Source organism: Stigmatopora nigra, chromosome 6 (assembly GCF_051989575.1).
Source record: "Stigmatopora nigra isolate UIUO_SnigA chromosome 6, RoL_Snig_1.1, whole genome shotgun sequence".
In the NCBI taxonomy this organism is placed as follows: domain Eukaryota; kingdom Metazoa; phylum Chordata; class Actinopteri; order Syngnathiformes; family Syngnathidae; genus Stigmatopora; species Stigmatopora nigra.
This window is the reverse complement of record NC_135513.1, coordinates 10,058-22,500: the sequence shown is the minus strand read 5'-3', so window position 1 is coordinate 22,500 and position 12,443 is coordinate 10,058.

The following is a 12,443-nucleotide window of genomic DNA, read 5'->3' as shown; positions in this document are numbered from 1 at the left end:
ACCGCCGCTCTCTCTCTCTCCCTCTCTCTCCCTCCTCTTCTTCTCCTCTCTTTCTCTCCCTCCTGTTCTTCACCTCTCTCTCCCTCATCTTCTTCTCCTCCCTCTCTCTCTCTCCCTCCTTTTCTTCTCCTCCCTCTCCCTCCTCCCTCTCCCTCCTCTTCCCCCTCTCCCTCCTCTCTCCGTCCTCTTCCCCCCTCTCCCTCCTCTTCTTCCTCCTCTTCTTCCTCCTCGTCTTCTCTCTCTCTCTTTCTCTCTCTTTCTTTCTATCTCTCTCTTTCTTTCTCTCTCTCTCTTTCTTTCTCTCACTCTCTCTTTTTCTCTCTCTTTCACTCGCTCGTTCGCGCTCGCTCGTTCTCGCCCGCTCGTTCTCGCTCGTTGTCGTTCGCGCTCGCTTGTTGTTGTTTGCGCTCGCTCGCTCGTTCGCACTCGCTCTCTCTCTTTCTCTCTTTCTCTCTTCCTCTCTTCTTTCTCTTTTCTCTCTTCTCTCTCTCTTCTCTCTCTTTCTCTTTCTCTCTCTTTCTCTTCTCTTTCTCTCTCTTCTCTTTCTCTCTTCTTTCTCTCTCTTCTCTTTCTCTCTCTTCTCTTTCTCTCTTTTTTCCTCTTTCCCTCTTTTTTTCCTCTTTTTTTGCTCTTTTTTTTCTCTTTCTCTCCCTTTCTCTCTTTCTCTTTTCCTCTCTTCTTTCTCTTTTCTCTCTTCTCTCTCTCTTCTCTCTTTCTCTCTCTTTCTCTTCTCTTTCTCTCTCTTCTCTTTCTCTCTTCTCTTTCTCTCTCTTCTCTTTCTCTCTCTTCTCTTTCTCTCTTTTTTCCTCTTTCCCTCTTTTTTTCCTCTTTTTTTGCTTTTTTTTCTCTTTCTCTCTTTCCCCCCTCTCTTTCTCTCTTTCCCCTCCCTCTCTTTCTCTCTTTCCCCTCCCTCTCTTTCTCTCTTTCCCCTCCCTCTCTTTCTCTCTTTCCCCTCCCTCTCTTTCTCTCTTTCCCCCCTCTCTTTCTCTCTTTCCCTCCCCCCTCTTTCTCTCTTTCCCTCCCCCCTCTTTCTCTCTTTTCCCCCCTCCCTCTTTCTCTCTTTTCCCCCCTCCCTCTTTCCCCCCCTCCCTCTTTCTCTCTTTCCCTCCCCCCTCTTTCTCTCTTTCCCTCCCCCCTCTTTCTCTCTTTCCCTCCCCTCTCTTTCTCTCTTTCCCTCCCCCCTCTTTCTCTCTTTCCCCCCTCCCTCTTTCTCTCTTTCCCCCCTCCCTCTTTCTCTCTTTTCCCCCCTCCCTCTTTCTCTCTTTTCCCCCCTCCCTCTTTCTCTCTTTTCCCCCCTCCCTCTTTCTCTCTTTTCCCCCCTCCCTCTTTCTCTCTTTTCCCCCCTCCCTCTTTCTCTCTTTTCCCCCCTCCCTCTTTCTCTCTTTCCCTCCCCCCCTCTTTCTCTCTTTTCCCCCCTCCCTCTTTCTCTCTTTTCCCCCCTCCCTCTTTCTCTCTTTTCCCCCCTCCCTCTTTCTCTCTTTTCCCCCTCCCTCTTTCTCTCTTTTCCCCCCTCCCTCTTTCTCTCTTTTCCCCCCTCCCTCTTTCTCTCTTTTTCCCCCTCCCTCTTTCTCTCTTTTTCCCCCTCCCTCTTTCTCTCTTCCCCCTCTCGATCTTTCCCCCCCTATCTCTATTTTTCCCCCACCACCTCTTACCCCCCCTCTCCCCCCACCACCTCCTCCTTCCCCTACTTTCCCACCACCACCACCACCCTCACCTCCACCACCACCCTCACCACCACCACCACCACCACCACCTCTTTCCCCCCTCCACCACCACCACCCTCACCTCCACCCCGACCTCTTTTCCACCACCACCACCACCACCACCACCACCACCACCACCACCACCTCTTTCCCCCCTCCACCACCACCACCACCACCCTCACCTCCACCCCGACCTCTTTTCCCACAACCACTGCCACCACCACCTCTTTTCCCACCACCACAACCACTGCCACCACCACCACCACCACCACCACCACCACCACCACCACCACCCTCACCACCGCGCGGGAACTAACCCGGGTAGCCCACCCTAACCCTAACCCTAACCCCCCACCGTGTGGGACCCAACCCAGGTAGCCCCCCCCCCCCCACCGCGTGGGACCCAACCCGGGGAGCCCCCCCCCACCGCGCGGGACCCAACCCGGGGAGCCCCCCCCCACCGCGCGGGACCCAACCCGGGGAGCCCCCCCCCCCCATCGCGCGGGATCCAACCCGGGGAGCCCCCCCCCACCGCGCGGGACCCAACCTGGGTAGTCCCCCCACCGTGTGGGACCCAACCCGGGTAGCCCCCCCACCGTGTGGGACCCAACCCGGGTAGCCCCCCCCCCCCCGCACCGCGCGGGATCCAACCTGGGTAGCCCCCCCCCACCGCGCGGGATCCAACCTGGGTAGCCCCCCCCACCGCGCGGGATCCAACCTGGGTAGCCCCCCCACCGCGCGGGACACAACCTGGGTAGCCCCCCCCCCGCGCGGGACCCAACCTGGGTAGCCCCCCCCCCCCCGCGCGGGACCCAACCCGGGTAGCCCCCACCGCGCGGGACCCAACCGGGGTAGCCCCCACCGCGCGGGACCCAACCCGGGTAGCCCCCACCGCGCGGGACCCAACCCGGGTAGCCCCCTACCGCGTGGGACCCAACCCGGGTAGCCCCCCCCACCGCGCGGATCCCAACCCGGGTAGCCCCCCACTGCGCGCCACCCAACCTGGGTAGCCCCACCCCCCACTGTGCGCCACCCAACCTGGGTAGCCCCACCCCCCTCCGCGCGCCACCCAATGTGGGTAGCCACCCCCCCACCGCACGCCACCCAATCTGGGTAGCCCCACACCCTACCGCATGCACCCCCCCACTGAGCGCATCCCCCAGTGCGCGCCACCCAACCCAGGTAGCTCCCCCACCGCGCGACACCCAACCTAGGTAGCCCCCTCCCCACCGCGCGACACCCAACCTAGGTAGCCCCCTCCCCACCGCGCGACACCCAACCTAGGTAGCCCCCCCACCGCGCGCCACCCAACCCAGGTAGCCCCCCCCACCGGGTGCCACCCAACCCGGGTAGCCCCACCCCCCACCGGGTGCCACCCAACCCGGGTAGCCCCACCCCCCACCGCGCGCCACCCAACCTGGGTAGCCCCACCCCCCCACTGCGCGCCACCCAACCCGGGTAGCCCCACCCCCCTCCGCGCGCCACCCAATGTGGGTAGCCACCCCCCCACCGCACGCCACCCAATCTGGGTAGCCCCACACCCCACCGCATGCACCCCCCCACTGAGCGCACCCCCCAGTGCGCGCCACCCAACCCAGGTAGCTCCCCCCACCGCGCGACACCCAACCTAGGTAGCCCCCCCCCCCCCCCCCACCGCGCGACACCCAACCTAGGTAGCCCCCCCACCGCGCGCCACCCAACCCAGGTAGCCCCCCCCCACCGGGCGCCACCCAACCTGGGTAGCCCCAACCCCACTGTGCACCACCCCCCACTGTGCACCACCCAACCCGGGTAGCCCCACCCCCCACCGCGCGCCACCCAATGTGGGTAGCCACCCCCCACCGCACGCCACCCAATCTGGGTAGCCCCACACCCCACCGCATGCACCCCCCCACTGAGCGCACCCCCCAGTGCGCGCCACCCAACCCAGGTAGCTCCCCTCCCCCCACCGCGCGACACCCAACCTAGGTAGCCCCCCCCCCCCCCCACACCGCGCGACACCCAACCTAGGTAGCCCCCCCCCACCCGGCGCCACCCAACCTGGGCAGCCCCACTCCCCACCGCGCGCCACCCAACCTGGGTAGCCCCACCCCCCCACCGCGCGCCACCCAATGTGGGTAGCCACCCCCCCACTGCGTGCCACCCAATCTGGGTAGCCACTCCCCCCCACCGCGCGCCACCCAGTCTGGGTAGCCACTCCCCCCCACCGCGCGCCACCCAATCTGGGTAGCCACCCCTCCACCGCGCGCCACCCGATCTGGGTAGCCACCCCCCACCGCGCGGGACCCAATCTGGGTAGCCCCCCCACCGCGCGTGACCCAACCTGGGTAGCCCCCCCACCGCGCGTGACCCAACCTGGGTAGCCCCCCCATCGCGCGGGACCGAACCCGGGTAGCCCCCCCCCCACCGTGCGGGACCCAACCTGGGTAGCCCCACCCCCCACTGTGCACCAACCCCCACCGTGCACCAACCCCCACCGTGCACCAACCCCCACCGTGCACCACCCAACCTGGGTAGCCCCACCCCCCACTGTACACCACCCGCCACCGTGCACCACCCAACCCGGGTAGCCCCACCCCCACCGGGCGCCACCCAACCCGGGTAGCCCCACCCCCACCGCGCGCCACCCAATGTGGGTAGCCACCCCCCCACCGCGCGCCACCCAATCTGGTTAGCCACTCCCCCCCACCGCGCGCCACCCAATCTGGGTAGCCACTCCCCCCCCACCGCGCGCCACCCAATCTGGGTAGCCACCTCCCACTGTGCGCCACCCAATCTGGGTAGCCACCCCCCCACTGTGCGCCACCCAATCTGGGTAGCCACCCCCCCACCGCGCGCCACCTGATCTGGGTAGTGTTAGACCAGGGATGGGCAAACTTTTTGACTTGCGGGCCACTATGGGTTATAAAATTTGAACAAGGGGCCACAGCAGTACATTGACTGCTGGGCCAAATATAATAAAGCGTTGCTTGTAGCATCCAAACCTCATAGTACAGCAAGCACATGCAAATAAATGTTCAACACGTTTCACTAACATTGAGGACTGCATTTTCCAAATGTACAAGAGAAATAGTAGGCCAAATAGATTAGAATAGAAAACTGTGATCTATCAACCCTGGAGATTGCATCTGTTTTTAATACAATTCAATTGAAGGCACCAAGTAAAACAAATATCAAAATTTATTGAAATCTTGATGAATATAACTTTCAACATTCAAAACATTACTACCCAACAACATAGGCGACTAACCTCAATCCTTTCTGTCCCGCTGCAGTGCGTAATTAAAAGATGCGCCCTTTCAAACTTTCAATTTTTTATGATATTAGAAAAACTCGAACTCGAAATTTGGCGATCCATCTGTGGTGACATTGGCAAGTTTATTCCATGGTAGTTTCATTCTCTCAACGACAGCAGACAAATGTTCATATAAGTCCTCGCCTCGCGTTTTCCCCTTCAGCGGCTCCATGCTCAAAAGTTCCTCAGTTATCTCAAAACTTTTGTTTATCCCGCGGATAAAAATGAGGAGCTGAGCAGTGTCTTTAATGTCCGTACTTTCATCAAGCGCTAATGAAAATAACTCAAAGGTTGCCGCTTTTTTGTTTAACTCGCTCACTATATCTTCATCAATGAGTTCCACACGGCGAGTTATTGTCCTGCGTGATAAGCTGATTTTTTCGAACTTGCCTTTGCTCTCCGGACACAAAACACCAGCTGTCTCTATCATGCATTCTTTCAAAAACTCGCCTTCGGAGAAAGGCTTGCTAGCCTTTGCCAGTTTTAAGGCCAGCAAAAAGCTTGTCTTTGTGCTTGCCTCTTGAATTGCAGTTTGCCGGTGAAAAAAATTCTGCTGACTCTGCAAATTAGCCACCAATCTCTGAGCAGTAGCCGCTCGTTGTTGTGTTGACTGCTTGCTAGCGTAGTTTGCATGTTCGTGGCAAAGTGACGGCTGATATTGTACTCTTTGAAAACAGCAATAGTTTCTTGGCATATCAGACATACAGCTGTTGATTGGACTTCAGTGAAGAAATATTTAGTTGTCCCACTCTTTATTAAATACACGACACTCACTGTCCACTTTCCTTTTCTTTGGTCCGCTCATTTTTACAGAAGGGCTCAAATGACAATGAGAAAATTAAAGAGGGATAAATAAAGAGAAAGGCGCGACTCAACAAAGGCCTAAATGTCAGCGCGCCATTTATTGGTGAAACACGGTATTGCATGGACAAGATGTAATGAATGATTTATGAAGCATTATTATTTTATTTATTGGACAAGCTCGACGGGCCGGATTAAATTGTCTAACGGGCCGTATACGGCCCGCGGGCCGTAGTTTGCCCATGTCTGTGTTAGACTAAACTATTTCACCTGACTCCAATTCCTTAACTCTGTAGTCTCCAGTCTAACAATGGAGCGTGTTCAGCATCGGAGGAGACAAACCAGGGTTGAGCGAGTTTATCCACAGATGGTTTATTCCATTCAAATTGATTCATACAGAGCTCCGGGTCTCCCTCCCATAGAATAAGCCTGCTGAGTGTTGATCTCCCAAAGCGGAGGATGGAAAAGACATTGTCCAAACCCGCGTTTGCCCAGTTATAGTCCAACAAAAATGCATATTCATTCGCTGATTAATAATGAGATGTGGGCTGGTCCAGGGCTGCTGTGAAGGGGGGTTTCTCTGGGCTCCACATCTTCCAGCCTTGAATCCACATCATCCAGACCTCTGTCTCCGCTGGTCCTATAAAGTCCCGACCCTCTGCCCTGCTCTTTGTTCCTCTGCCCTTTGAAGTCCTCCATCTGGTCTCTTATCAGTGTGAATCCTACCTTGAAACAAGAATCTCAGGAAGAGCCTTTTGTTAACATTGTAGTCGAGGAGTCTCAGACCCATCCTTCTGTTCATATTGTAATTGAGTTGGGAACAGGAGCCCAACTCTTCAGTGGCGATACTAAAACAAGACCGCCACAAAAGAATGAGTAAAATGTGATATCAAAATGAAACAGCCATAATAAGAAGAATGAGTCAAATGTGATATCAAAATGAAACAGCTATACTAAAAAGAATGAGTAAAATATGTCAGATTCTTCAGTAGCCACCCCCCCACCGCGCGGGGCCCAACCCGGGCAGCCCCCCTACCGCGCGGGACCCAACCTGGGTACCCCCCCACCGCGCGCCACCCAACCCGGGTAGCCCACCCCCACCGCGCGACACCCGACCCGGGTAGCCCCCCCCCACCGCGTGCCACCCGACCTGGGTAGCCCCCCCCCCCTTGCGTGCTACCCAACCTGGGTAGCACCCCCCCACACCGCGAGCCACTCAACCTGGGTAGCCTCCCCCCACCGCGCTCCACCCAACCTGGGTACCCCCCCCACCGCGCGCCACCCAACCTGGGTAACCCCCCCCCCCCACCGCGCGCCACCTAACCTGGGTAGCCCCCCCCCCCACCGCGCGCCACCCAACCTGGGTAGCCCCACCGTGCAGCCCCCCCCCCCACACCGCATGCCACCCATGTGTAGCCCCCCCCACCGCGCGCCACCCAACTTGGGTAGCCCCCCCCCCCCCACCGCGTGCCACCCAATCTGGGTAGCCCCCCCCCCCCCCCCCCAGCGCGCGTCACCCAGCTTGTGTCCCTGGACCCAGGAGGCCCCCACCTGTCCCCCAACCTGGGGAGCCCCCCCGTGTCCCTGCACCCGGGAGTCCCTCCCCTGGCCCGAGTGTCACCAGATCCAGGATATCCCCCCTGCGCAAGCGCCACTGGACCCTGAACCCCTGCGTCCCCGGGAGCCCCCCCCCCCCCCCCCCTGCGTCCCCAGACCCGGGAGCCCCCTCCCTGTGTTCCCGGACCCGGGAGCCCCCCCGCGTCCCCATACTCGGGAGCGCTTTCCCCCTGTGTCCCCATACCTGGGAGCCCCCCCCCCCTGCTACCGGACCCTGGATGCCCCCGCCCTCCCCCGGGAGCCCCCCGCGTCCCTGGACCTGGGAAACCCCCTTCTCCCCCCGCGCGCCACCGAATCCGGTATTTTCCCCCACCGTGCTCCACCGCGCGCCACCGGAGCCCACGCCACCGGAGCCCACGCCACCGGAGCCCACGCCACCGGAGCCCACGCCACCGGAGCCCACGCCACCGGAGACCACGCCACCGGAGCCCACGCCGCCGGAGCCTACGCCGCCGGATCCCACGCCGCCGGAGCCCACACCACCGGAAACCCGGGAGCTCCCCCCGCGCCAGGGTTAAGGTTAGTGCTTACGCTCTATGGGTTAGGGCTAGGGTTAGGGGGTTAGGGTTAGGGGGGGGGGGTTAGGGTTAGGGTTAGGGTTTGGGGTTGGGGTTGGGGTTGGGGTTGGGGTTGGGGTTGGGGTTAGGGTTAGGGTTAGGGTTAGGGTTAGGGTTAGGGTTAGGGTTAGGGTTAGGGTTAGGGTTAGGGGTTAGGGGTTAGGGTTAGGGTTAGGGTTAGGGTTAGGGTTAGGGTTAGGGTTAGGGTTAGGGTTAGGGTTAGGGTTAGGGTTAGGGTTAGGGTTAGGGTTAGGGTTAGGGTTAGGGTTAGGGTTAGGGTTAGGGTTAGGGTTAGGGTTAGGGTTAGGGTTAGGGTTAGGGTTAGGGTTAGGGTTAGGGTTAGGGTTAGGGTTAGGGTTAGGGTTAGGGTTAGGGTTAGGGTTAGGGTTAGGGTTAGGGTTAGGGTTAGGGTTAGGGTTAGGGTTAGGGTTAGGGTTAGGGTTAGGGTTAGGGTTAGGGTTAGGGTTAGGGTTAGGGTTAGGGTTAGGGTTAGGGTTAGGGTTAGGGTTAGGGTTAGGGTTAGGGTTAGGGTTAGGGTTAGGGTTAGGGTTAGGGTTAGGGTTAGGGTTAGGGTTAGGGTTAGGGTTAGGGTTAGGGTTAGGGTTAGGGTTAGGGTTAGGGTTAGGGTTAGGGTTAGGGTTAGGGTTAGGGTTAGGGTTAGGGTTAGGGTTAGGGTTAGGGTTAGGGTTAGGGTTAGGGTTAGGGTTAGGGTTAGGGTTAGGGTTAGGGTTAGGGTTAGGGTTAGGGTTAGGGTTAGGGTTAGGGTTAGGGTTAGGGTTAGGGTTAGGGTTAGGGTTAGGGTTAGGGTTAGGGTTAGGGTTAGGGTTAGGGTTAGGGTTAGGGTTAGGGTTAGGGTTAGGGTTAGGGTTAGGGTTAGGGTTAGGGTTAGGGTTAGGGTTAGGGTTAGGGTTAGGGTTAGGGTTAGGGTTAGGGTTAGGGTTAGGGTTAGGGTTAGGGTTAGGGTTAGGGTTAGGGTTAGGGTTAGGGTTAGGGTTAGGGTTAGGGTTAGGGTTAGGGTTAGGGTTAGGGTTAGGGTTAGGGTTAGGGTTAGGGTTAGGGTTAGGGTTAGGGTTAGGGTTAGGGTTAGGGTTAGGGTTAGGGTTAGGGTTAGGGTTAGGGTTAGGGTTAGGGTTAGGGTTAGGGTTAGGGTTAGGGTTAGGGTTAGGGTTAGGGTTAGGGTTAGGGTTAGGGTTAGGGTTAGGGTTAGGGTTAGGGTTAGGGTTAGGGTTAGGGTTAGGGTTAGGGTTAGGGTTAGGGTTAGGGTTAGGGTTAGGGTTAGGGTTAGGGTTAGGGTTAGGGTTAGGGTTAGGGTTAGGGTTAGGGTTAGGGTTAGGGTTAGGGTTAGGGTTAGGGTTAGGGTTAGGGTTAGGGTTAGGGTTAGGGTTAGGGTTAGGGTTAGGGTTAGGGTTAGGGTTAGGGTTAGGGTTAGGGTTAGGGTTAGGGTTAGGGTTAGGGTTAGGGTTAGGGTTAGGGTTAGGGTTAGGGTTAGGGTTAGGGTTAGGGTTAGGGTTAGGGTTAGGGTTAGGGTTAGGGTTAGGGTTAGGGTTAGGGTTAGGGTTAGGGTTAGGGTTAGGGTTAGGGTTAGGGTTAGGGTTAGGGTTAGGGTTAGGGTTAGGGTTAGGGTTAGGGTTAGGGTTAGGGTTAGGGTTAGGGTTAGGGTTAGGGTTAGGGTTAGGGTTAGGGTTAGGGTTAGGGTTAGGGTTAGGGTTAGGGTTAGGGTTAGGGTTAGGGTTAGGGTTAGGGTTAGGGTTAGGGTTAGGGTTAGGGTTAGGGTTAGGGTTAGGGTTAGGGTTAGGGTTAGGGTTAGGGTTAGGGTTAGGGTTAGGGTTAGGGTTAGGGTTAGGGTTAGGGTTAGGGTTAGGGTTAGGGTTAGGGTTAGGGTTAGGGTTAGGGTTAGGGTTAGGGTTAGGGTTAGGGTTAGGGTTAGGGTTAGGGTTAGGGTTAGGGTTAGGGTTAGGGTTAGGGTTAGGGTTAGGGTTAGGGTTAGGGTTAGGGTTAGGGTTAGGGTTAGGGTTAGGGTTAGGGTTAGGGTTAGGGTTAGGGTTAGGGTTAGGGTTAGGGTTAGGGTTAGGGTTAGGGTTAGGGTTAGGGTTAGGGTTAGGGTTAGGGTTAGGGTTAGGGTTAGGGTTAGGGTTAGGGTTAGGGTTAGGGTTAGGGTTAGGGTTAGGGTTAGGGTTAGGGTTAGGGTTAGGGTTAGGGTTAGGGTTAGGGTTAGGGTTAGGGTTAGGGTTAGGGTTAGGGTTAGGGTTAGGGTTAGGGTTAGGGTTAGGGTTAGGGTTAGGGTTAGGGTTAGGGTTAGGGTTAGGGTTAGGGTTAGGGTTAGGGTTAGGGTTAGGGTTAGGGTTAGGGTTAGGGTTAGGGTTAGGGTTAGGGTTAGGGTTAGGGTTAGGGTTAGGGTTAGGGTTAGGGTTAGGGTTAGGGTTAGGGTTAGGGTTAGGGTTAGGGTTAGGGTTAGGGTTAGGGTTAGGGTTAGGGTTAGGGTTAGGGTTAGGGTTAGGGTTAGGGTTAGGGTTAGGGTTAGGGTTAGGGTTAGGGTTAGGGTTAGGGTTAGGGTTAGGGTTAGGGTTAGGGTTAGGGTTAGGGTTAGGGTTAGGGTTAGGGTTAGGGTTAGGGTTAGGGTTAGGGTTAGGGTTAGGGTTAGGGTTAGGGTTAGGGTTAGGGTTAGGGTTAGGGTTAGGGTTAGGGTTAGGGTTAGGGTTAGGGTTAGGGTTAGGGTTAGGGTTAGGGTTAGGGTTAGGGTTAGGGTTAGGGTTAGGGTTAGGGTTAGGGTTAGGGTTAGGGTTAGGGTTAGGGTTAGGGTTAGGGTTAGGGTTAGGGTTAGGGTTAGGGTTAGGGTTAGGGTTAGGGTTAGGGTTAGGGTTAGGGTTAGGGTTAGGGTTAGGGTTAGGGTTAGGGTTAGGGTTAGGGTTAGGGTTAGGGTTAGGGTTAGGGTTAGGGTTAGGGTTAGGGTTAGGGTTAGGGTTAGGGTTAGGGTTAGGGTTAGGGTTAGGGTTAGGGTTAGGGTTAGGGTTAGGGTTAGGGTTAGGGTTAGGGTTAGGGTTAGGGTTAGGGTTAGGGTTAGGGTTAGGGTTAGGGTTAGGGTTAGGGTTAGGGTTAGGGTTAGGGTTAGGGTTAGGGTTAGGGTTAGGGTTAGGGTTAGGGTTAGGGTTAGGGTTAGGGTTAGGGTTAGGGTTAGGGTTAGGGTTAGGGTTAGGGTTAGGGTTAGGGTTAGGGTTAGGGTTAGGGTTAGGGTTAGGGTTAGGGTTAGGGTTAGGGTTAGGGTTAGGGTTAGGGTTAGGGTTAGGGTTAGGGTTAGGGTTAGGGTTAGGGTTAGGGTTAGGGTTAGGGTTAGGGTTAGGGTTAGGGTTAGGGTTAGGGTTAGGGTTAGGGTTAGGGTTAGGGTTAGGGTTAGGGTTAGGGTTAGGGTTAGGGTTAGGGTTAGGGTTAGGGTTAGGGTTAGGGTTAGGGTTAGGGTTAGGGTTAGGGTTAGGGTTAGGGTTAGGGTTAGGGTTAGGGTTAGGGTTAGGGTTAGGGTTAGGGTTAGGGTTAGGGTTAGGGTTAGGGTTAGGGTTAGGGTTAGGGTTAGGGTTAGGGTTAGGGTTAGGGTTAGGGTTAGGGTTAGGGTTAGGGTTAGGGTTAGGGTTAGGGTTAGGGTTAGGGTTAGGGTTAGGGTTAGGGTTAGGGTTAGGGTTAGGGTTAGGGTTAGGGTTAGGGTTAGGGTTAGGGTTAGGGTTAGGGTTAGGGTTAGGGTTAGGGTTAGGGTTAGGGTTAGGGTTAGGGTTAGGGTTAGGGTTAGGGTTAGGGTTAGGGTTAGGGTTAGGGTTAGGGTTAGGGTTAGGGTTAGGGTTAGGGTTAGGGTTAGGGTTAGGGTTAGGGTTAGGGTTAGGGTTAGGGTTAGGGTTAGGGTTAGGGTTAGGGTTAGGGTTAGGGTTAGGGTTAGGGTTAGGGTTAGGGTTAGGGTTAGGGTTAGGGTTAGGGTTAGGGTTAGGGTTAGGGTTAGGGTTAGGGTTAGGGTTAGGGTTAGGGTTAGGGTTAGGGTTAGGGTTAGGGTTAGGGTTAGGGTTAGGGTTAGGGTTAGGGTTAGGGTTAGGGTTAGGGTTAGGGTTAGGGTTAGGGTTAGGGTTAGGGTTAGGGTTAGGGTTAGGGTTAGGGTTAGGGTTAGGGTTAGGGTTAGGGTTAGGGTTAGGGTTAGGGTTAGGGTTAGGGTTAGGGTTAGGGTTAGGGTTAGGGTTAGGGTTAGGGTTAGGGTTAGGGTTAGGGTTAGGGTTAGGGTTAGGGTTAGGGTTAGGGTTAGGGTTAGGGTTAGGGTTAGGGTTAGGGTTAGGGTTAGGGTTAGGGTTAGGGTTAGGGTTAGGGTTAGGGTTAGGGTTAGGGTTAGGGTTAGGGTTAGGGTTAGGGTTAGGGTTAGGGTTAGGGTTAGGGTTAGGGTTAGGGTTAGGGTTAGGGTTAGGGTTAGGGTTAGGGTTAGGGTTAGGGTTAGGGTTAGGGTTA